The following is a 10,073-nucleotide window of genomic DNA, read 5'->3' as shown; positions in this document are numbered from 1 at the left end:
TACGCTCCCTGGGAAGCTGTCCTGGGGATGAATTTTTCCTGTTGCTGGTATGGCCTCAGAATGAATGCTGGTCTCAAAATGAAGAAAAGGAGAGACCAGTCTTCTCTCACCTTGTCTGTCTGTGTCTGTAAAGCAACTAGCTGGACCTGCCGAACTTCTCCTTTGAGTGTTGTGAGGATCCTAACCCATAATATTTCTGTTATAGTCACTCTCCTTACATTAGGCATAATTCCCTTCCAAACAAGTAGTGCTACTTGAGGGACCGCAGGGGTAACTGCATTTTATACTCTAGGACAGAAGTTCCCAAACTGGTCCATGGACCACCAGTGGTCTGTGAGCTCCAGTCAGGTGGTCTGCGGATAGTTCCCTCTAAGTTCCCCTGGGTGGCCGCACACAAGAGAATGGCCACCTACCTAATTAGTGAAGCCCCACAGGCCTGGCTCCACTAATTAGGGGCCTGGACCCTGGAGAAGACACATGTGTAAGGTGAGGTGGTGGCCTTGGGGGGAATAAGGGGTAGGTGGGAAGGGGCAGTGAGGTGAGAAGAGGGGGTGGGGGGAATTTGGGACATGCAGGGCTGTGGCAGCCAGAGAAAGGACTTTCCCCAGCTCCAGGGCTGCGGCTGCCAGGGAGAGACCCCCCCTCCTTCCCAGCCTCAGCTCTGTGCTGGGGGAAGAGACCCCCCCCTTCCCAGCCCCAGCTCAAGGGCTGCCACGGCAGGGCAGAGAGGGCACATCCATTGCACTGGAAATGTAAGACTACTGATATTAAAATATGAGTTGTGTGCTTTTATTTGTAGAACAAAAAAAGTTTTCTTTTTATACAACACCTTTATCCAAAGCGCTTTACAATAGTTTAGCTAATGGTACAAACAACATTTGGAAAGATCATTAAATGGTCTGCCGAGACCCTCAGCAATTTTCAAGTGGTCCGTGGGAAAAAAAACGTTTGAGAACCACTGGTCTAGGAGTACTAACCTAGGGGCTCTGAAGCCCTGGCTCTAGAGAGAATGGGACTGGAATGCAACTATTCTCTAGGCTACTTGAGATCATTAGCACTAAGTCTCCTTGGAAAAACACTTTTATATACTATTGCTGTAGACACAAGGGGGCTGAATTAAGATTACACAGACAAACAATTCTTGTGTTTCCTAACTTTTTGAGTGTTTGACTTTGCAACATTAATGTTTTTTGTTTGTAACTTAGCCTTTTTAAAAAAGCACACTCGAGGCAAAAAAAAGTCAATCAGATTGACACCCCAAGCTTCATCAGGACTCACTGACCTCTGCCACTTGGGCTGATGGAGGGACTGACAGTAGTACACGCACTGGTCAGGGGCATGACACATGCTACTATTTGCGGAGGGTAGAGGAATGGTCAGACTCAAGAATCTCGGGTTCTGTTCCAGGCTCTGAAGGGGAGTGTTCTCTTGTGCGCGTAGACACTTCTGTCTGTTTCACTCCTCAGCTTGACCTCTTCTTCCCTGTCCCAGTAGTGTCTTTCCCTGGCTCCACATTCTTGTCTATACTCAGGGTTCTTATGCCAGTCTCTTCACCCAGCTAGCCCTAGTCTCCCACTTTGAGTTTGCTGTTTGAGTCCCAATCCTCCCTGCCACTAGGTCCTAGTCCTGGTCTCCCTCCCCCCGCAGGTTCCTTGCCCCAGTCTTCCCCCACCCTGACTCTTTGAGAACTGGCTCAATTTTGACACAACTGCATTTTCCAACAGAAAACTGTTCTGTTGGAATTTTTTGACCAGCTGTAATCAATTGCTTAATTGCCTGTATTTTCAAGCCCTTTATTTCCTTCCATCCTGCCTGCTATGCACTCTGCTAACATCAATACATTGCTTGCTCCCCCCCCCCCCCCCCCCAAATCCCATTTTGAGTCTTCTAAATGTGTTGTTTCTAGCTATCTACCCCAGATGCCACCAGGGAGTGATAATTAGGCACAGAAAGCTAATGGGGTTAGTGTGAAGGGCTCCCCTGACAGCTGCTCATCACCCTGTTGGGTATTAAGGACATAAATTATGTGATTCTGAGGCTCTTTTCTCTCTGGTTCTAATTCACTAGGGCCCACTGGTGCATGGTGCTGAATGCCCTCCTCCCTATTGAATTGATAAAGGAAGAGGGCACTGCAAAGCTACTCCATGTCACACCAGCATGAGGTCAATTAAAGGCCTCCTTGGCTGATTTCTTTAAGATGGCTTGACTGTGTGTGTGTGTTTGTAGAACTGCTGGCATTCAGGAATCCTTCACGTGCTTGTGAAAGCTGAGCAGTCTTCTCTGGAACTGGATTTACTTCCTCCCCCTTTATGTTTCAGCCCTGAAAGGGATGTAATTAGCAATGTTTTGCACCTGTGTCTATACCATCTTTTGTTCCCAGCCCTCCTCCAATTTTCATGATAGCGCTGTGGACTAGGTAAATATTCTTACCCCCATTTTACAAAAGCGAAAATGGAGGCACAGTGATTATATGCCTTGGCCAAGGTCACACCTCAACTCACGGGTGTGGGGGGGAATTGGAACCCAAGAGTCCTGCCTCCCGATTTCCAGCTCTGTCTACTGGACATGTGTTTCCAACCACATTTAAAATTCCGCCAAGAGAGAATTAAATTACCAGCAAAGTTTTGGTTTTGACTTTCTGGCATTGTCTAATCAATATGGGCCCTGCCAAAAGTAAATGCTAAGGTAATAGCAAAGATAAAACTTAGGTTGCTTCAGAATGGGGTTAGGTGACACAAGAGTTGAAATGATGGACCTTGCTGGAGCCTTGTCTATACCACAGCCTCCATTAGTGGGGCTGTATCTGTTTGGAATTATGGCTCCAGGGAAGAAAAATCTGGCTGTGGACAAGAACACTGAGGGTGGAATGTGGCCCTTTGTCTGGAATAGCGATAACTGTTGCAGACAAATGGGGTGGGAGAGAAACAAAACCACCATGAAAAATGCAACAGAACTTGTGTTTCCATCTCACGATGCAGCTAGCAAAGAAGACCTGTTGCTAAAATCAAACCAGAAGTGGGGATTGTGGCTGGAAAATCACCAATTCCTCCTCTGACATTTACCAAAACTTCTATACTATGGGTGTGAGATTCTAGGAGATGATATGGTTGTTTTTAAAAACAGTAAATTTCCTGAAACTTTCTTTTATGAGTAGGTAAAGACTCTCTCACCTGCTGCCAACATCCCTTGAGAAAACAACCAGCAGGGTAAGATTGTTTAAAACAAAACAGAAACTCCTGCTCTGGACAGTTAATCAATGGCATTTTTAACAGCCCTTCCTGGAGATCTTGGCTGGATGCAGTCACCTGCTTAAATAGAAAACCTTTGATTCTGTGCAACTTGCTCTGATAAGAGGTGTTCCAGTGAGATGTCAATGACCCTCTTCTTGCAGCTATTTCTCTGCTCAGTTCAGGCCCAGATTTAACTAAAATATTAGCCCAAAGAGCTTAAAACTTCTCCTGCTTAATCTAATCCAGGTGGCTCAGCCCAATTTTATCACCAGCAAAGCCCCATCAGATGCAAGCAGGAATCTTAAGCATAATCTTCTAAATTGGCTCTCTCCCATATGGCTTGCAGAAATTCTATCATTACATGTAGAAGGGAGGTTTAGATTGGACATTAGGAAAAAATTCCTAATTGTCAGGGTGATTAAGCACTGGAATAAATTGCCTAGGGAGGTTGTGGAATCTCCATCATTGGAGATTTTTAAGTGCAGGTTAGACAAACGCTTGTTAGGGATAATCTGATAATATTTAGTCCTGCCATGAATGCAGGTAACTGGACTAGATCACCTCTCGAGGTCCCCTCCAGTCCTATGATTCTATGTAGGAAAGATGCCTGAATAGTCCCATCCGAGTCTCTCTGTTGAGAATCTTGGTGCTGACGGATGTTGGCTGATTCTTTATAGCACTGCTCAAAGCTATTGAACAAACAAAATATCCAGTTTCCAGCATCAGAGTTCTGGATAACTGTAAATTACTTTTACTTTTTCATTTACAAATCTTGAGCAAAATTTGTATTTCATGGGGTGGTGGTTCTTCTTTATTATTTGTATTACAATAGCGCCTAGAGTTCCCAACCCAAATTAGGGCCCCAAGTGTGTTCAGCACTGTACAAACACAAATTAAAAGACTGCATCTGCCCAGAATAACTTCTCGTCAGGGAGCTGCCTAGTGAGCTGGCCGCCTGGCTCCCCGTGGATCTTGGGGAGCTGGAGAGTCCACCTCCCCACCAGGTGGGCAGTCCAGGGAACCAGTCAGCTGGGAAGCCCACTGTCTGCCCAGGGAGCTGGGGAGTCCTGACAGCCTTCCACATGGGCTGTGGAGGAGCCTAGCAGCCCACCAAGCAGGGAGCCAGGTAGCTGGTGAGCCTGCTGCCTGGGAAGCCAAATAGCCCAGGGAGATGGGGTGTCTCCTGACCCGGAAGCTGGGCGGCCTGCCAGGTGGGATGCCGGCACACTGGGCAGCCCAGGGAGCTGGGGAGCCCCAGGAGTTGGGCAGGCTGGCAGGAAACCAGGCAGGCAGGCAGTCTAAACGTTGTCAAAAGTTTCAATGGCGTTGACAAGTTCCCACAGAACCCTTTGATCCCCACGAATTAGCATTTTTGGACAGAAAACTGTTTGGCTGGAAAACTTCCAGCCAACTCTAATCTGTCCACTCTCACAAAGGGACAGACTGATGGAGAGAGATCTATTGACTGGCAAATCAGAGCGACAGATGAGATGAAATCCGCAGACAGATCCGGTGCTATGGAGGACTATGGACGGTGTCCCTAGCCTCTGTTTGCCAGAAGCTGGGAATGAGCAGCAGGGGATGGATCACTGGATGATCACCTCTTCTGTTCATTCCCTCTGGGGCACCTGGCACTGGCCACTGTCAGAAGCCAGGATACTGGGCTAGATGGACTTTTGGTCTGACCCAATATGGCTGCTCTTAGATACTGATCCAGGTGGAGAAGATGAACATACAAGTCAGTGGAGAACTTGCTGTAATGCAGAGCACTATCTGTGGTTCGGCCTCCTCTGCACTGCCATCCTCAGAAAAGTGCTTCTTCCAGGACCATGAAATCTCTAGGCCACCCCTTAAAGTGCTAATATGAAAACAAATGATGGCAAACCCACCCATCCCCACTCAAAAGAAATCCAGAAAAACACAGAAGCAAATCATGCAACTAATGATATGGGCTAATTATCAATGTGCAGTCACTTGCTTTTAGCTGCACCATCTCCCTCATCTGCCATTAGCCCAGGGCGGGGACCTCTTCTTCTCATACGCCTGTAACGCCCCACTTTTGGTGTAAGAATAATAATAATCCTGGCAACCTTTACGAACACAGACTGGGATTCAAAGTCAAGCCCAAACCTACAGCCATGGGGGGGGAGAGAGAGAAAGATCCCATTAAGAAAAATGTTGTCAAGGAAACTGTTCTCACTCTATGCAGCCAATAATGCACAAAGAAAATTCTCTCTGCTGCACAGCTCAGTACAGCATGAGATAGGCTCCACAAATGTAATTAGGACAGCAGGAACTCAGCGTGGCTACAAAGACTTGTTTTGATTCCCATGTGGACTCCCATCCCAACCTGCTGTCGCTATTTTTTGAATCTTGAGTAACGAGCCAGACTTGCTTTCCTTGTATGACGCTGGCCAGAAATTTTAAATGGGAGAAGGGTGAGGAGGAAGGTGACATATGTTAGAACAGACTGGCTCTTGGTAGTGGTATTCTTCCTGCAAGCATAATTATTCAAGCGAGATGAATACCCTGCATTTCAGTTAATTTCTCTCCAGCTTGTGTTAAATCCATTACAGGATGCCTTGCGTTTGACATTTACGACTGCCCTTAATGACAGTAAATTTAAACCCAACAGGGAAGCTGTGGATTGCTGCCAGGTCCGTAAATGCCACTGTATTTAGATAGGATTCCTTTAGGATCACCCCTGTGGGGGAGGTTACAGCCTTCACGATTGTACTAACTGGGACCAGGAGCAGTAAGAGCATTGATCTCTCTCGCACATGCATGCTTTCAGAATCCAGACTCATCTCACTGATAACCTGAGGTTGCTTCCTGGTTACTAGGTAATACCAGTATTCAAGGTGAAGCCCTGACTTCTGTAAACACAATTTTTCTCATGGATTTCCTGTCTGCTTGTTGTTAAACTGAGACAAACCCGCTCATTCATTTCAGGCCCTCAGACTGGAATTAAATTGGGTTCCCAGAGGCCCAGCAAAATTACCAAACCTTGTGCCTTTGCTTGGAAATTGTTTTTAAATGAATTTTAGTGCTCACAATAGCTAGAGGATGATTGAACTGGCTCAAATCAGGAGCCATGCAGTCGAGCATACAGCTCTGTGAGCGCACCTCAATATATTCCAGTCCCCCAGGCCCAGCTGTTCCAAAACTGTCAGGCAACATCCACTCCTGAGCTCTCACACCCTGTCAGTAATCAAACTAAATCCAGACCTACAATGAACTCCTCCTGTATTCCTGTCCTAGACACCTACACAGCTCTGCTGATGCACCTCACACCTGACCTGCAGCATCCTTTGTTTATCTTAGTCCTGGTTCTCTTCTGAATAGAGACTTTCAACTGTGTCCTATTTTGCCAGATGGCGCAAGGTTTCTTCTGATGTGTGCAAATATCAATTAGGGACCAGGGTGAATCGATTAAAACCATTTTCACTTGTAAATCCAGCACACTGTAAGCCAGTCCTGCGCAGCTGAAAGATGAGGGCTCTAATCTATTTCCCCCACCAACCCTTTTGTATTTATTATTTATATCTACTCCCTTTATTCCACCTGTTTGAGAACAACGGGTGATTGCAAGAGGGCAGCTGCTGAAAAATGTCACACGGGCTGGATCAAATCAGCAGGTGACATTTTTTCACTGTGATTATCTTCAAGATCAGCTGGGGCTGCAACAAACCAGCCGCTCTTTCATTTATTAGAGGACAAAACTGCTATTACCCAATCTTAAAAGAACAGATGAGCGGAATGTGACTGCGTGTGATGTCCCTGTCTAGCTGCGAAGCGGCACCACGGTGGCACTGACGCACCAGCACAACGTCGAAGCCAGGCTGCTGCAAGGTTCAAGAGGAGAAAAGGCCTCTGGAAGGAGACTTTTTTTATTTGTTTTTTATCGTTCAAAATCAGATAACTATCAACGGCCTCTGAAAGCCTAGAGACGGAACAGGCCGTTGCTTCTTAAAAGATCTTTATATCTGTCGTTTGCTTGCTGGACAGTGGATTCAAACTCTCTGCACTGCTCCCCAAAAGTACCATTTGGAAGCTGGGCAGACCCTCTCGTCTGTGGAAGGACAAATGCCAACAAGAGTGATTTAATTTTTAATCTCATAGCATTTTATTTTATAAATCTTGCTGATGATGTGAATCAGGGAAAGATCCAAAGTACATATTAGAAGGGAATTCAGATCGCCTCAAAGGAAGATAGAGGAAGGCACTATTGTCAAACCCATGCATTCCAAAATCATGAGATTTGCATAAAAACTAACATGATTAAAAAAGACCATTTTGGGTTCTTTCTATTTGCATTCTGGGCTCGTAGGATCATACACGGGTCACATTTTCAAGCTTTACTCTGCAGACAGGAGGGCTAGAATTGTACTTTTCTCTAAATAACAGCTGAGCTTTTCATGCAAAACTCTTAATTCTGCCTGCCGTGGCTTTAAGAAAAAGACCCCATATTGTGAGAGCTGACAACACTGGGAAGGAGTCGAGAGGCTGCTGGAGGAAGGGAGGAATGCTTTTAGAAATGAGTAACAAACAATGAATTTTTCATCCTAGAACACCAAGCTGCTGAATTTGGATCTGGATTCACAATTGAAGTTGGCCGCGGAGGGGGGAGAGTTCAGTTCTGTGGTTGTGGATCCAGCTGTGTGTAATTTGCTGCAACCTGCCACTTCTTTCTGCTGTCCACTGAAGGTCTCACCTTTGCTTTCACTTGCTATGCAAAACACTGAGCTGTGGTTAGTGGTCAACGGCCATCTCCATCTTGCTTTCTGGCATCCCGCCCCTGCCGAGTAGTTCGCTAAACAGGTGTCTCTCCCCGCTTGTTTGATCAGGGAAAAGTTTCATAAGCTCTGGCTACAGTGGGGATGGAGACGCCATTAATGCTGCTGCTGTTTGGCAGGGAGAGAGCCCCCCTCTGCCTGCTCTTGTGCATTCTGCCCTTGTGCACTTTGCCTGGCCACCCTATGGGAATATCCAGGAACCTATCACAATGATCCACCAAGGTCTGCATCACTCCTGACTGTGTAATGTGCTCCTGGGTTTGTTGGAGGTGGGGGGAGACATAGAATGGGTGCATAGCTTACAGCAATGGCTGGAAACACCAACTGTTTAAATCTCTCAATAATCTCTAGCACACTGGCCACCTTGACCACACGCCCCTGCAACAAACTGTAATTGCCCTGCTCTCCTCCATCTCAACAGTACCCACCATGGTGCTCCTGATTCCAAACTGGTGCCCAGCTGATTGGCAGCTACCTGGGGAAGCAGTCAGCTCCCACGAGGCAATCAGCACTCTGTTTCACACAGTGAAGGAAGCTCTGACCCTTATGGTTTGGTGGTGCATTATCTGGGCTTGTTCACTTTCCTTATTCTGATCCCACCTTGAGAGCAAGGTGTTTGCACCAGTCTGGGGCTGTGGTCCTGATCCAAAAGGGCCGCTGCATCCCATAAACATCATCTTCAAGCACCCCACCAAGCCAGCTTCTCTGGGAGGTGTGGTTAGGTGAATGAGTGTTGCCACAAAAACTCCAAGAACCGCTGGTCTTGGTCTCCGGCTGTACACGGATCACACCAGAACAGCCCCCAGAACCTCACTACAGCTGCCTTGCAGAAGCTCCAGCCTCAGCTCTTCTTGCCGAACAAGGAATGAGAGTTGAGCATTCATCCCGGCCTCCAATCGGAGGACAGAATTAGCATCTATTTTGCCGATAGGGAGAAAAGAGGCCATCTCATCGATGCAAATGGGTCTGGGCTTCCTCACACGCAGCCCAAGATGCTGCTTGGTCCTTCCTGCCATCTAGCAGTCCTGTGCTGATTCAGCAAGGCACTGAGATAGCCCAGTCTGCTCTCGCAGCAGAACTTGCTGCCTGATTCCTCCTCTCCCCAGATGCTCAGAGCCTGAAAAAAATTGTCTCTGAGCATAAATACCCCCGGAGGGTGAGTGGCAGTCCCCAGGGTCCCAATCACTCTGGAATGACATCATTAGGCCTGTAGGGGAACTAACTGTACATCTGAGCTTCCAGATCAATTAGAATCAACTCCTTGTTCTGGGCATAAAAAATATACTAGGAGCATTTGCCCAGTGGACCCAGCAGTGAATCAATTATGGAAAGTGGTTAGTGCTGTGCTGAGGAAATGCCTTTTAGCCACACAGCAAACAGCAGGTTTGTTTTCTCTTCTTCCTTTTTTGGCCATGTGTCTGCCACTTGCTTGACTGGATCAATGCACCAGGAACCGTTCAAATTAATTTCAGCCCTGATTCCATCCATCACCCCATCCCCCTCCTGCCCTCACCCTGCTTTGGCTCTTTTAGCAGCAGACACACATTGATTCACATACCGCTCTCAGAGTTGCCTGAGTGCACAGGGGGTTTCTTCTTCCTTTAAAAGTAATTGCATTTAGGTACCAAGCCTGGGGACCTTGCGGAATTCCAGCATGATAAGACTGTTTGATATGCCCCGGTTTTCTGCTCTCCCCATCCCTGCTTCCTCTGTTATAACCCTTGCTGTCCAGCAGGCTGGATATAGTTGAAAGGAAAGTACATAAGCTCCTAACCTTTAAGATCCCACACACCTCGGTGCCAGTCCACATCTCTGCACTCATTCATCCTACCTCTCACCTAATTACTCCTCGTCTCCTTCTTCCACTCTTGGCTTTGCACCGTTATTCATGCCACCTTTCCACTTTCCTCCTTTAAGTCCACTTCTTGAGCCTGTTCAATCCAAGTCTTTTGGGGAGCTCCTTCAATCAAGGTACTGGACCTTCAAGGTACAAGGACCTTGAGCTTTGCTGATCCCTTTTGCACTGCATGAGTCTCCACACAACACA

Source organism: Chelonia mydas, chromosome 19, assembly GCF_015237465.2.
Source record: "Chelonia mydas isolate rCheMyd1 chromosome 19, rCheMyd1.pri.v2, whole genome shotgun sequence".
NCBI lineage: Eukaryota > Metazoa > Chordata > Testudines > Cheloniidae > Chelonia > Chelonia mydas.
The sequence above is the reverse complement of the archived record's forward strand: the minus strand, read 5'-3'. Positions refer to the sequence as shown.